The 14,785-nt window shown below is 40.2% G+C and overlaps 1 long non-coding RNA gene across 1 annotated transcript in view; it reads right to left on the bottom strand.

Moving 5' to 3' along the window:
• The window catches only part of LOC129627985 (uncharacterized), a 32,560-nt gene extending 28,423 nt beyond the window's left edge, over window positions 1-4,137 (bottom strand). Inside the window, exons 1-2 of the long non-coding RNA XR_008702680.1 lie at window positions 4,011-4,137; window positions 1,016-1,094 (exon numbers count right to left, since the gene is read on the bottom strand). This is a non-coding gene — a long non-coding RNA (uncharacterized LOC129627985). The remainder of the gene's footprint in view (window positions 1-1,015; window positions 1,095-4,010) is intronic.
• Window positions 4,138-14,785: the final 10,648 nt, after the last annotated feature.

The following is a 14,785-nucleotide window of genomic DNA, read 5'->3' as shown; positions in this document are numbered from 1 at the left end:
TCCCTTCTCCAGAGAAAGTAATCAAATGTCCACTACCAATTCCACCAGAGCCCTCGGTTCTGCTGAGAATTCATTTAGCTCCAAGCTCTCTCTCCCCATGAGTTGTATTTCTCATAGCAAACAGTCTCCTCTTTCTTTTAGCCTCCATTCAAAATGTGCCACCTCAATTTTATAGATAATTTTACTTGTACTGGGAAGACCATAATAATTTAATTTCTTCAGCTTCCCAGCCTTGCCTTAAAATGTCTCCAGCATTTCCTCTGCTTTTGTATCTGAGAAGTGTCCTGCTTCTTTGCCAAGACTAATACTTACACCTGCTCTTGACACCATCCACGCTCACCGCCTCCAGCAGCTCATTTTATCTGCAGTCCAATTTCCTTACCCTATCTCCAACCTCTCCCTCCCTCCTCTAGCTCCTTGCACTATGTCCACAAACAATACGGTCTCCTCATGTTGAGTGAGAACCTCCAGTAGGGCCTTATGTATAGTCGGGAGTCATTACTGAATACTGTGAAGCAGAAAGTGTGTTTAATGCTGGAGAAAGAAAGAGAAATGGGGTAACTTCCACTCTTAAGAAGTTCAAATTCCAGGGAAAAAAACAGATAAGTGAAGAAAGAGATAAATTCTAGACAAGGAATAAGTGCAGAGTTATGTGGGATAACAGATGGGGGATATTCCTAGAAAGGGTGACACCTGAGGTTGATCTGGGGCAGTTGGGAATACATTCTAAAGCAAAGAAAGATTATTGATAACTTGCACAGATAGAGTTTATCTCTCAAGTTTAGTTAAAAGCTCAGGAGAGGCAAGTCCAGGGTTGCATGACAACTCAACAGTGTCATCAAAGACCCAGGATCTTCCTATCTCTCTGCCTCATCGTCTTCAACATGTCTTTCACTTTCAGACTCTCACCTCATTGTTGCAAGATGGCAGCTGTGTTTCCAGATCTCTTTTCTACTTTCTAGACAGAAGAAATGGATGACTTTGAAAGGACAAAGACTCTCTGGGTACGTTTTACCTTTTATTTGGGAATGGGTGCCATTTGCCGGGACTTCTGCCGCGAACTCATTGTTTAGAACAGTAGCCCATGGCCACTCCTAGTTGGAAAGAAGATAAGAAAGTAAAATGATTTAGTAGGATAGAAAAGACAACTACAAGTTGGCAAAGAGTTGAGGTAGAGAACAATCAAAGCTGGAGGAATCAGGTATATGACATAAGAAAGTGCCTGGTTTGCTTGGCAATTTTGAAGTGACTTAGAACAGATAGAGGTGAGGAAATCAGAGGGGCAGTGGGAGAGATGAGGTGGGAAGAGGCTGGCAGGGCTGGGATATGCATCATCTTGATGCCATTCTATGGAGCTTGAATAATGTCATTTGTAATACGAATGGTTAGGTTTATATTTTAGAAATAATTGCACTTTATGCAGAGTCGGAAGTAGATTTTGGTAGTTCAAGATTGAAGAAAGAGAAATCCTTAAAGTGATCATTTCAAAGATGACAGTAAAGAATAATGTCATACACTAGTGGGACAGCCGGAGAAGGCGATGGCACCCCACTCCAGTGCTCCTGCCTGGAGAATCCCAGGGACGGAGGAGCCTGGAGGGCTGCAGCCCATGGGGTCGCTGAGGGTCGGACACGACTGAGCGACTTCACTTTCACTTTTCACTTTCACGCATTGGAGAAGGAAATGGCAACCCACTCCAGTGTTCTTGCCTGGAGAATCCCAGGGACGGGGAAGCCTGGTGGGCTGCCATCTATGGGGTCGCACAGAGTCGGACACGACTGAAGTGACTTAGCAGCAGCAGCAGTGGGACAGAAAGATGTGAACAGAATCTGGAGGCATTACAGCACACACTTCCTCCTTCCTCACCACCATATGCAAAACAGCAGCTGTGCCAGACTCTCTGTCAGCACCCCTCGTTCTTACACTCACATATATCACAGGGCTAGAAGACTGGGAACTACATTTTCCAGACTCCCTTGCCATTTAGGCTCCAATGTTACATCTTAATCTAGTTCTTCCCAGATTATAGCAAATACTCTCCTGGATGGCCTCACAGTTACAAATCATCTTCTAATCCAAACTTCGAGGGTACAGGACTTCAAGAGTAAATATAACTTCATAACAAACACTTCAATGGTGAATATTACTCACCAACTCCAGATGGAAAAATAGCTCATCTGAACAGCACAATAGAACAAGCTACTTGCAAAGAAGACAGTTCTTACCATTACTATTACCACTTATTTACTGTTTATTCTGTCACTTCTCATACTTGTTATATTTCCGTTTGTATATGACTCATGTTCTCTACTAAATTGTCATTTCCATGAGGGAAATGCTGCATGTGAATGAGTTCTTTGTCTTTTTCTATTGAGTCATGCCTTCTCTCACTTCCTTAGCAGGCTAGAAAAATAAAAGGCAAAAAGTAAATCAAGACATATTTGCACCAGTTACAAGTTTTAAAAATATTATACAGAAAGAGTTCTTACAAATTCAAAATCAAATAAACATCCCAATAGAAAAATGGTCAATGAACAGGAACAGGCATTTTGCAAAAGAAGTATGGGGGTAATATGCATAATTTTAAAACCATTTAAATTTACTAATAATCAAATAAATGCAAATTAAGTATTTTAAATATATGAATTGGCAAAAATGAAACAAAATGCCAAAAGCTAAGGGGGTTTTTTGAGTATTTGCTATGAACCAGATTCTTTCCTAATTATTTTATATGAATTCATTCATTTAATCTTCTCAACAAGCATATGAGGAAGTTACTGTTATTATCCCCTATGTTTTATTATTAATATTTTCTGATAAGGGAATAGATAAGGCATCGAGAGGGGCTTCCCACATGGCACTAGTGGTAAAGAACTCACTTGCCAATGCAGGAGACCTAAGAGATGCAAGTTCTATCCCTGGGTTAGGAAGATCCCCTGGAGGAGGGAATGGTAACTCACTCCAGTATTCTTGCCTGGAGAATCCCATGGACAGAAAAGTCTGGAGGGTTACGGTCCATAGGATCACAAAGAATTGGACATGACTGAAGCAACTTAGCTGCAACAGCAAGGCATAGAGAGCTTAAATAACCTACACAGAGTCGCAAAACTAGACAGCACTGCAAATAGAACTTTAATTCAGATACTTACGTTCTAAAACCATGCTCTTGATTACTTCACCCTTTTGTCTCCTCTAGAAAACTGAACATTTATTGGATGTTTTCTATTTGCCAAGTACAGTGTTGTACATTGTTGTTGTTATTTAGCCACTAAGTCATGTCCGATTCTTTTGTGACCCCATGGACCATAGCCCACCAGGCTCCTCTGTCCATGAGATTGCTCAGGCGAGGAAACTGGAATGGTTGCCGTTTCCTTCTTCAGGGTATCTTCCTGACCCAGGGATCAAACCTGGATCTCCTGAATGGACTGGCAGATTCTTTACCACTGAGCCATCAGGGAAGCCTTATAAGGATGCTTAACAAATATTATTTATAATTGAAACTGGAGAAATAGCTAATGGTATAGCCACACAATGGAACACGAGGCAGTCATTAAAAATATTGCTATAGTAGAATACTTTTACAACGTAAAAAAAAAAAATGTTAATGCTGTGATGCAAAGGGAAACAAGTTTACAAAACCATAAGTACCATATGACCTCATTTTTCTTAAGAAAACATAATGTAAGTAGAGTTGACTAACTAGATAGCTAGATAGCAGGTAGGTGGCTGCCTGGGTCACTATATCTAGCCACATAGAATTATCTAGACATATAGCTACAACTAGACTTTATAATATCAAGAAAATATTTTAAAGTAATTGCCTCTATGCAGTAGGATTTCAAGTAATAACATAAACAAAGTAAATTACCACTGAAAATTCCATAGCACTGGTATGAAAAAGTAATGTAAAAGTAAACATTAAACATTTTAAAAGCACACAGAAAAGAAGAAGACAGCCCCAAGTTCACAGTCTCAGGATCAATTCCACAAACTTTCTAGAGAAAAGTCACCTTGGCTCAGGCATCTACCCTTGTTACAGCAAGGGCCAGCGCAGGGGTTCCAGGTACCCTGCAGAGCCCCGCTGTGATCCTATGGATAGAAGGTGTGGTTCCCAGAAAGAGGGGAGCTGCTGCAAGCAGAGCAGACCCTCCCAAATGCCCTTCATTCCGACTACTCACTCGCCGTCTCTATGGCCGCATTCGTCCGTGGTTGGGATCCCACAGGTTAGCATCGAGCAACCCTTATTTCAAGTCAGTGATTCCTGTCAGCTAACTTCTGGGTAGGTGCGCGGGCAGTCTTACCTTCAGCTTCTCTGCATCTGCCTCAGCACAGCAGGCATTGAATACTTGTTTGATTGACTGAGAGAAGTGTCAGCCTTTAACACACGCCAGTAACGCCTTGTAAACACCCTGAAACTGGCTTTCAAGTGATGAAGCCAAACAATCGTGCTCTGGAACCAGAACTAGGGATGGGTTTTAAAAAACTGTGTGGTTTTAAAAGATATTTAATTGGAATTCCATTTACTCTGTGTGTGTGTGTACATGTGTTTGTGTGCGTGCACACATACATATGGCCATTTTTCCCCCACAGGCCAACATGAGACAATGAGACTAGAAATCACCTCCATTTTAATGGCACATAATTTTCCATGCTGGAAGCCTATTAAAAAAATATTTTGGTCCGTGAAACAAAGTAGAGATGTCTGCATAAAAATGCAAACAGAATAGAGTTTAGATCCAATCTCCTCCGGCCTACCTGATACCAAGCTCAGACACATTAAGAGAATGCCATTTGAGACCTTGTTTTAATTGGATTCTCTAATCTTCCATATAGTCTAATGAGCTTGGAGGGTAGGGGGAAGTCTTCAGTATTTAGGATACAACCTCTATCAGGATGATATAAGAGCTTTCTTCTCCTTGGGCTGCTCTGTGTCAGGAAGTAAGGGAGGAGGGGTTCTGTGTAAATTTCAACCACTTGCCTTTGGGTTCAGCTTCCATGGAGCCCTGTGTTAGGGAAGACCCAAAGACCTTCAGCAAAATGTCTTTCTCAGAAAGCTCACTGCAGTTTACTATGTCGCACTTGATGAGGACTTAACGAGGGCCTCTAACAGGGGCTTTCCCAGTGGCTTGGTGGTAAAAGAATTCACCTGCAATGCAGGAGATGCAAGAGTTGAGGATTTGATCCCTGGGTTGGGAAGATCCCCTGGAGGAGGGCATGGCACCCTACTCCAGTACTGTTGCTGGGAAAATCCCATGAAGAGGAGCCTGGCAGGTTACGGTCCATGGGGTGGCAAAGAGCTGGACACGACTGAAGCAAGAGCACAGCACATAAATCCAATAATGGCCAGAAGTCAGTGGGCTGCAGACTGGAAGGGCAGAGGGTTCTGATGAGCAGTAGCCACCAAACAAAGGGAACACAACCACAGGAATCCCTGACCCTCAGCCTAGACCATCTGGACAGGGATGCCCAGCGTTGCTCCTTAGAAATACTGTTTAGGAAAATAAAGACGGGCACAGCACTGACCACCTCTGACCATCTGTATTCTTTGCTCAGGCTACCATAAAAAGCTCAACAGACTGGGTGAGTTAAACAACAGAAATTTATCTTCTCACAGTCTGGAAACTAGAAGTCTAAGCCCAAGATGTTGGTAGGGTTGGTTTCTTTTAAGGCCACCTTCCCTCTATACATGTCTGTGTCCAAATTTCTTCTTCTGACGAGGACATTGGATTAGGACCCACTTTAATGACCTCATTTTAACTTAATTACCTCTTTAAAGACTTTATTGACCAAACCCAATCAAATTCTGAGGCACTGGGGGTACTGGGACTTCAAAACATGAATTTTGGAGAGGACACAAAGGGCTTCCCTGGCAGCTCAGCTGGTAAAGAATCCACCTGCAATGCAGGAGACCCAATTTCAATTCCTGCGTCGGGAAGATCTGCTGGAGAAGGGAGAGGCTACTCACTCTAGTATTCTAACCTAGAGAATTCCATGGACTGTATAGTCCATGTGGTGGCAAAGAGTCAGACATGACTAAGCGACTTTCACTTTCAACTTCCTCCAGAACACCATCCAAAAGAACACGCTGGCCAATGCATACCCCTCCGGCCCCATTGAGAGATCAGACCAGCACTGTTCTGACCTATGCAAACTCTAGACAAATGGCTTGAGTCTCAGTCCTGCACAACCAGAAACAAGCTGTGAGACCTTAGGTAAGGTATTTGTTCTCTCTGGGCTGCAGTTTCTCAGCTACAAAATGGGGATGATTATAATAATACCTAAGTCCTATGACAAAGGATTGTCAGGACAGTTAAATGGGTTCCCACGTATGAAAGGCTTAGAGCAGCACCTGGAACAAATAAATGCTTAGTAAACATTAATGATTATTACTACTCAGTGAGCCCCTAGGCACCCCAGCTAATTAGTGGCCCAGCCTGGGTGGAGATCTGATGGATCTCCCAAGCATCATTGAGGTGCCTTCAAAGGACACTAACAAAGGATAGTCTTGGGCCAAGGACAGAGAGCCTGACCACAACTGTCAGCCCCAGACTTTGGAACAAATTCGCATTGACCTCCCAGAAGCCACCGTTCACTCTTTTAACTTGTGTCTTTGGATACTTAAAGCTTCTGCTTGTGTTAAATGAATTTGCACCCACTTGTAAGTCCCTCTGAACAAGTTGAATTTGCAGGCAATTAATTTTTTCTTTTGTTTTACTTGTTCTCACTGAAAACTACAAAGAAAGGTAATGTAATCCTTGGAAGATAAAAGTCGTCAAATGACTCTTCTTTTCCAAGCCTATTTAGTCTTGCCTATAGCTAATCAGCTTTCTTGTTAAAACACACCCTAGATCTGCTGGAAATACATGACAGGAAGGAATATATAAAGACAAGTGAAGTTTTACTCTGATACCTTTGGTGTTTGTCATTTGACACTGCTGGATCTCTAGCTTTACAACTGCCAGTGGAATTCTTCACTTCCATCGCAGAAGTGGAGTGCCCTCACTGACATCAACAGACATTTTTAAAAGAACCTACTATGGTGCCTGTCATGCCCAGAGATGGAAAAAAAAGCTATGCAGCAATGAATAAGCAAGTTCCCCAAGGCGGGTGAGAGTATAATGGGATATCTCCCACACAATCAACAATAAGAAGATGGAAGAATTATAACCACACAGCTTGGGAACACAGGGAACCGATGCTTGTGATGAGGGAAGGCTGTATCTGAGACGAACCCCTCAAGGATGAGGAGACTGGTAGCAAAGTGGGGATAAAGACCTTCACAACAGAGTAAACAGGATAAGGAAAAGGGGCTTAAAACTGCTTGAAGTGACAAAGTATTAATAGTGTCATTGGAGGCAGCACAGGGAGTGGGGAGGGGAGATCGCGAAACCCACAAATACCACCGGATTTGGCGTTCTTTCATTTATTGGGACACACTTCACTATATAGCTACATAGAGACCAAGCATATCTGCCTTCCTCAATATCCATCCCTGTCTTCATTCCCATCTGCTGCTTGTTTTCCTGGTCTTCGCCTGTAAACTGGCTGTTGAAAGCCCCCTAGGACATTTCCGTCACCGCAGAAAGCTCTATTGGCCAACGCTATCTTAGAGAATATTATTCAAGGCAGCTGGTAGCTTTTGGTCAGGTTTGGAGCAAAGCAATTCCATAAATATTGCTTAGGGAAGTTAGAAGTCAGAGCATGACAGTTGTTTAATGCACAATTATATTTGTCTTTGCCAATAAAGCATCTAAATAGTCTGTGTTCTAGAGGAGGAACTGATTCAGACCACATTGTTATTAATATCTTTAGTCTCCAATTTATCTTCTCAGAGTTTCATGTAGCACTTGGTAATTGAACTATTATATAAAGGGAAGCAGAACTAAGACAGAGAGAGCCTTGCATGCTGTTATTAATCAACATACGTTTTCTGAACATAGGCCTACCTTGCCTACATCTTTGTAAACAGTTCTTTCACTAGTACATTTTTAATGTACTAGTTTTCAAACTGGTGGTGAGTTCCTGGTGTTTAATTTATTACACATATATTACATATATGTTATAAAAACATTTTAAGAATATAGTTGTTTTATAACATGTGTGTTATATATTTTATGTATCAAGTGTTAAAGTGAGAGTCACTCAGTCATGTCCGACTTTTTGCAACCCCATGGACTATACAGTCCAGGCCAGTATACTGGAGTGGGTTAGCCTATCCCTTCTCCAGGGGAATCTTCCTAACCCAGGGATTGAACCCAGGTCTCCCTCATTGCAGGCAGATTCTTTACCAGCTGAGCCACCAGAGAAGCCTGTGATACTGTAACAGTATCCAGTATTACAGGATATAAAATAATTTAAATGTTCTCAGAGTTTTGTTGGTCTTTAGTGAGTGACAAGTTAATTTTAACTATTTTATCTTTTATTTTTTACAAAATTTTACTTCTTTTGCTACATTTTATAGATATTTCAACAACCATTTTTATTCTTTCAAATGGGGAACAGAGGGTGCTACCTTGAACTAATGGTAATGTGCTCAATTCTTTTCCTTTGTATGAGAAAATAGATGTCAATCTCTATGTCAGACCCTCAATACATCTTTAAAAGATTTTTTCCACTTCAGCCCAGATGGTCATATGACCCTAAAGACAGCCAACGCAACACCTGTGCCTAAATCCACAGCTCCTGATAGCTCAGCATTGTTGCAGGTCCACTTTCTTCCAAGGAAGTAATGAAGATGGCGTGGGCAAGCTGTGGAGCAGGCTTGCTACCCCCAATTTGGTGACATCTATGTAGCGCTACCCACAGCAGTGTTCTTGGGGCTTCCCTGATGGCTCAGACAGTAAAGAATCTGTGCACAACGTGGGAGACCTGGGTTTGATCCCTGGGTCGGGAAGACCCCCTGGAGAAGGGAATAGCTACCCACTCCAGTATTCTTGCCTGGAGAATTCCACGGACAGAGGAGCCTGGTGGGCTACAGCCCATGGTTTTGCAGAGTCGGACACGACTGAGCGACTAATTCCTTCCTTCTGTGGTGATGCAGTAAAAACTAAGACAAAAAGACACAGCTTCTTGTCTCCAAGAAATCACCTTCTCATGTGGAAAGGCTGCCAAGTAAACAGAAATGCAACAATGCCAAAGAATCACACAGAACTCAAGTGTGAGAAAGATTAACTTTAAGTTGTAGGGACTGAGGTAGATGGTGAATTAGAAAAAGCTTATAAAGGTGAAGAGAAGACATTTTAGGGAGAGGAGGCATCATATGCAAAGACAGGATATGAATGGGCTAGTATCAAGTGGCACCTACTAAGCAGATACATTAAGCTGCCCCCAAATTTCATTAAAATAAGAAAATTACATAGCATAGGGACAAGACAGGTGCCACCAGCAAATCAGGAATTTTGAGACTTTCACAAGTCCACTCTTTAACTGTGTGCCCTCAGCTGTTAGAATCTGGAATGCATGAGTTATATTAAAAATTACTTACAATTTCCTCTGCAAAATTTAATACCTAAGTATATTTGACTTTGACCAATATAAAAAATTATTTTACTTCACTTGAGCATTCTGAAAACTGAAGGGAAAAAATTGTCTCGGAAGCACTGGAGAATAAAAGAAAACTAACACAGTAGTTGGAAACTTTTTTTAAATAAAGGGATAACGAAAACTCAGGTAATTGAACATTCACTGGAATTAGATCATAGCTTCCTCCACAGAAAGAAGTGGTCCTGCAGGACATTCATCGTGGCCTTCCTTGCCCCAAGCCTCCTTCACAGATATAATCATTCTCAATTTCCCTGAATCTTTTCGAAGAACTAGAAAGCTGTTACTGCCAGATAGAGGCACATGGTATTACTTCACAACCTGATCAGAATAAGGCTTTTTGAATTACTCACTAGACTGTGGGTGGGTTAAGAATGGATAGTCTAAGTTCTCAGTATTTCTAACAGAAGACAGCCAATTGCAAGTACTTCATTCCCCTTTCAAATGGCTGATTGTTCTCTGGTTTCTTCTAGGTCTCTCCCATTTCCATCCTAGGTGGCAAGCTTTGCTGGCAGGGATCATAATTATGTGTAATTTATGTACTGCACAATTTTATACAAACCTATAAAATGCCAATGCAAAATCAAGAGAGTTTGGTCAAGAGGAAAATTTATTTTGGAGAGAGGAGGAGGGGGGAGCAGGTCATCTGCTTCAGGAGGGATAATTAGGATTCTAATTTTACTGAGACCACTTTTTAAAAAAAAAAAAAAAAAAAAAACTTTTACAAGGGTTACTGAAATGTAGCATCAATCCTGAGAAGGAAGTAGGAAGAGAGAGCAAAGACTGAGCAGGCCAGGCTCTCCAGATTAAACCAGTGTCGAGTCAACCTTGAAAGTAAAAACTGTCCAAAAAGGTCTAGCAGAAAGGAAACCATGCAAGTAGAAAGCAGCCATCAAAGGAGAAAGGATGACCCCAGTTCTGATATAGTCTCTTTTATCCATTGATATTATCCAATGCTTTTCATCTCCAGTTAGTGGAACAGCATTAGAAGAATTATGGGACCAAGATATTTTGGAAAATGTGAAGATTTTCTCCCTTCTCAATCTCTGGCTTCTGACTATGTGGCTATTTTTTAGTGCCTCCACCTCTGTCAAGACAAAGGAATTGAGCAAGTAACTCCTCGACTGTAAATACCCAGGGAGAAAGAGACAAGTTCTTCAAGATCTTAAGGAAAGAAGAAAGGAAGGAAGAGAGTGAGGGAAGGAAGGGCACAGGGGAATGGGGAGGCAAGAAGGAAGAAAAGGAGGAAGGAAAGGAGGAAGGAAGGAGAGACAGAGAACAGAAAAAATGCAAAGATGAGCACTAACTTTCAGAAGGTGAACAAGCATCATGAATTTCGGTCAACAAAGATGGGAGCTGATTCCACACAATTACAATTTCAAAGGTATATGTGCTGTGTGATTCTTAATAAGTATCACACAATTACAATTTAAAAGGTATTTGTGCTGTGTGATTCTTAATAAGTATCACACACAGCATTTAATACTCCAGTTTTAATAGTTTCTATAATGTGAACTAAATTAGTCAATATATTATAATATTTGCCAGAATCTATTATAATCACTGTAATTATCTTCATCTGTCTATTAAAGAACAATTTCTACTTCATGTCATTATCCTTATACTGAAATAGCACAACACAAATTAGGAATTATATATAGACAAATTATATTTTCCTACCAGTATTTGGGTTTCTCATGTGAAAATATTGGTGACAGAGTCCAAGTTTGGTTAGAAGAGTTAAAACTTAACTCATAATCTGGCATGAAATGAAGTTTAATGGATAATATTGAGTACAGAGAAACCTCATGAATTCAGACTTCATGAACTTTGCCATGCTTATCTTTGTTATATCCATAAAAACAAGTTTCCCAGCAAATTGTTGTGATAAATTTACTTGTACTAAGAAGAATCTTTTTAATGCTATCTTTAAGAGTCCTGAAGCTTTTAAAAACAAGAACTTAAAAAAATGTTTCCTATGCTACTGTGGATTATAATCTGTCATAAGAACTCTGATTACCCTTTTCTGGAATAAAATATAATTTAGATTTATGTCCATCTAATACATCTGGAAAAACATACCATACTAAAATGTAATGTTTTTTCCCATCCCTCTAGTTAAAAATATTCTTATTAAAAGGTTACAAAGAAGTAGTTAATTGAAATAAAAATATAGTATTATCTTCATGTACATAATAAATACATAATTTACTTTTTACATATTAAGACAGAGGCTTGCCAATTCCTGATATTCCACAGTGTCACTGATTGGCTTGAAATCTACTTCTATCAGGTGGACTGATCCATTAATCCTTGGATAATTCCTGAAATGTTCTTCTAAATCCCCTTTACCTTGAAAGCAGAATGCCTCTCATCTCTTCCCAATGACACTCTATTCCACTCCTTTGACCCTTTATACACAAAAGCGTCAGTGTGTACACAATTATTGAGCACAACGGCACAAAATATAGTGAATCCTCCTTAAATCACCACCTCATGCAACTGTAAATAATTCTAAGTCATAGGGTCATAAAATCTTAGTAAGGATAGCATCCAAATCAAAACCTTCATTTCATAGCTGAGGAAAATGAGTTCTAGGAAAGTGTCATGACTTGTCCAAGGTCACATATCTCTTCTTGATGGTATTGTTAAGAAATGTGGGAATTCACTAGGCAAAATTTTGGCTATTATTCTACTAGTTCTTATCATATGAGAAAAATATTAAAATGGCGTTGATTTTTTTCTAGTTTAGATTTCAAATAATGAATATAAGCTTTCTCCTTAATTAATCTGTGAACTCATAATCTTTTATTCTATGAATGGTAAAGTTCTGTTAAGAAGTGAAATTCTCAATTTATTTCCAGATATTTTGGCCTTGGCCCATAGTCCAGAAAAAAGATTTTATACTCTACCCTCTCCACTTCCTTCCTAAGCCTCTTCATAGGAGAAAGGGTTGTCTCACTGATTGGTCAGAGCCTGTCATTCATTAGACCACATTTTGCCAAATAGTTCTGTGCCTGTGCCTTAAACAGGAATGACATCACTCTCTTTTTTCAATTCATGCACCATGAGCAGTCGGCTCAGATCACTGCCTTCTACACTCCCTAGGACTCAGCAGTTAGAAAGCAATGGGGAAATGCTCATCTGTGTCCTCTCCTCTCCTCTCCCATAGAGCAGCCTAACCTGGGCTGCTGACCTGGCCTGGAGCCAAACAACATCAGCCCACTTTGGGCAACACTGGCCACAAACATATCCCTTGTTAATCTCCAGCACCTTTTCTCCTGGAATTAATAGCTGGATCAGCTTTGAATCAGCCTGACCTGGAGTCACAATTCAAAGATCCCCTTTTTATGCTGGGAATTGGGGACTGAGAATAAGCAGAGATTTCAGAAGGAAGGAAGTAGAAGATGGCATTTCAGTTCAAGTTTAACTGCCCAATTCAATTCTACCACAGAAGCCCTGCATGGTAGAAGGACAGGAGGAAAAAGCAGCTGACTATCGAGTCCTTGCTAGGACACATTACTACTATCAATGCTGGTCATGCATTTCTCATATTTTTTTGTATGTGTAGAGTCCTTGGAAGGAAACCCAAAGGGAAAAGGAATGAATGGAAGGGTTCAAGGACCAACTCCTACTTCAAAACCATCATACAAATACCTAAATCTATATCATTATAGAATAAAAAAGATCCAGGTCATTTTCTAACAAGAAACCTAACAAAGTCCTGGAAGCCCTGGAAGAAAGGCCATCCACGAATGTCCCCACACCAAGATCTCAGCTCAATGTTTCTTGAAGAAAGCATAGAGACAAATGCCTGTGTTCCTATTTGATTTGTTTCTAATCCTTTCCTCTAACAGAAATACCCAACTGGCTTGGGCTCATTGGTTAGTGCATCAGAAGGAAAAAAATACCTGATCACATGTATCTCAGGCAAGACTGCCTCCAGAGGGATGAGACTACATTGGGGAGTTGACTTAGATGATCCCTAAGGTCCTATAAATAACCACCAATCTTCTAGTTCTAGTTCAGTCTGTGCTTCATTTAATCAAAATGTAGATATGAAAGTAATGGTATTTTTCTAGACAGAAGAATATAAGCAAAAGTGATACTTATAAAGGTGAAAATATGAAATCCTTGAAAGACTGCACTAGTCTTGGCAAGACTGATGCAAAGCACAGGAGCTTTTGACTTTTCTGAAAACCACAGTTAGGAATTGAAATGGTCAAGGTACTTTTAAGAACAGAACAGTGAAATGGAAAGATCACCAGTCAGGAGACCTAGCTGCTAGTCTTACTGACCTTCTAACTAGCTGTGAGCACTGGGGCCAGGACAACCTCTCTGAGCATTTTTTATGTGCCTCATATAAAAACTGCAATAGATGAATAACATGGCTGCCGGGTCCCTTCGACTTCCAGGACCCCATGTTGTTGATGCAATGACCCCTCATTAAAGATAATGAGAGGCTAGTGCTTATTTTCTTAACCATAAAATACACCTAGACGTAGCACAATTCATCCTCAATTTTTTAAAGAATCAAACTCAATAAAAATAGTATGTAAGAAAAGATTGAAATTCAACCCATTAAAATAATTGTTACTCATATTCCAAATTCAAAATAGATTGTTTCAGTCCATTATAAGTGATTCTGAGAAATCTTACATTAGTAACAATTTGGCCCTTTTCCTGAAAAATCCTGGTGGCTCATATTTCTGTACTGTAAAAGCAATTAACATTCCTCTCAGTGGAAACATGAACAACAACTTGGAGCCATAAGTAACCAAGGATTCTATTTTCATTTCAAAGACTGCAAAAGACAAAAACCCAGGGGTTTGGGCAGAAGCTGGAAAATTGCAGAGATGTTGATTGTGTTTTTAAAATTCCAGTTTCATTTTCAAGTGCAGCATGCACCCAGAAGCAAGATTCAATATAGCAATCTACAGCAAATGCCCTTAATTACTTCTTTCCCAGGCTCCTTCAAACATTAGCAATCTAAAGTTCATAAAACTGACCAGAAATCTCTCCAAATAATTTCCTATCATTTACTTGAAAAGAGGCAGAATTTACACTATGATGTAACTCCCCTAAATAATTATTCACCAGAATTAGGCTCTGACCTCTGAAATCCTAGGACCGATGGGATTTCAGAGGAAGCAATGAAACTAAAATTTTGCTTCCCCTGACATCTAAGTGGCATGATTCTTGCTGTTTCATTGCTTCATGCACTGAAATGGAGTACTTATTGCTT

Source organism: Bubalus kerabau, chromosome 15 (genome assembly GCF_029407905.1).
Source record: "Bubalus kerabau isolate K-KA32 ecotype Philippines breed swamp buffalo chromosome 15, PCC_UOA_SB_1v2, whole genome shotgun sequence".
In the NCBI taxonomy this organism is placed as follows: Eukaryota; Metazoa; Chordata; class Mammalia; order Artiodactyla; family Bovidae; genus Bubalus; species Bubalus kerabau.
The sequence above is the reverse complement of the archived record's forward strand: the minus strand, read 5'-3'. Positions and strand labels throughout refer to the sequence as shown.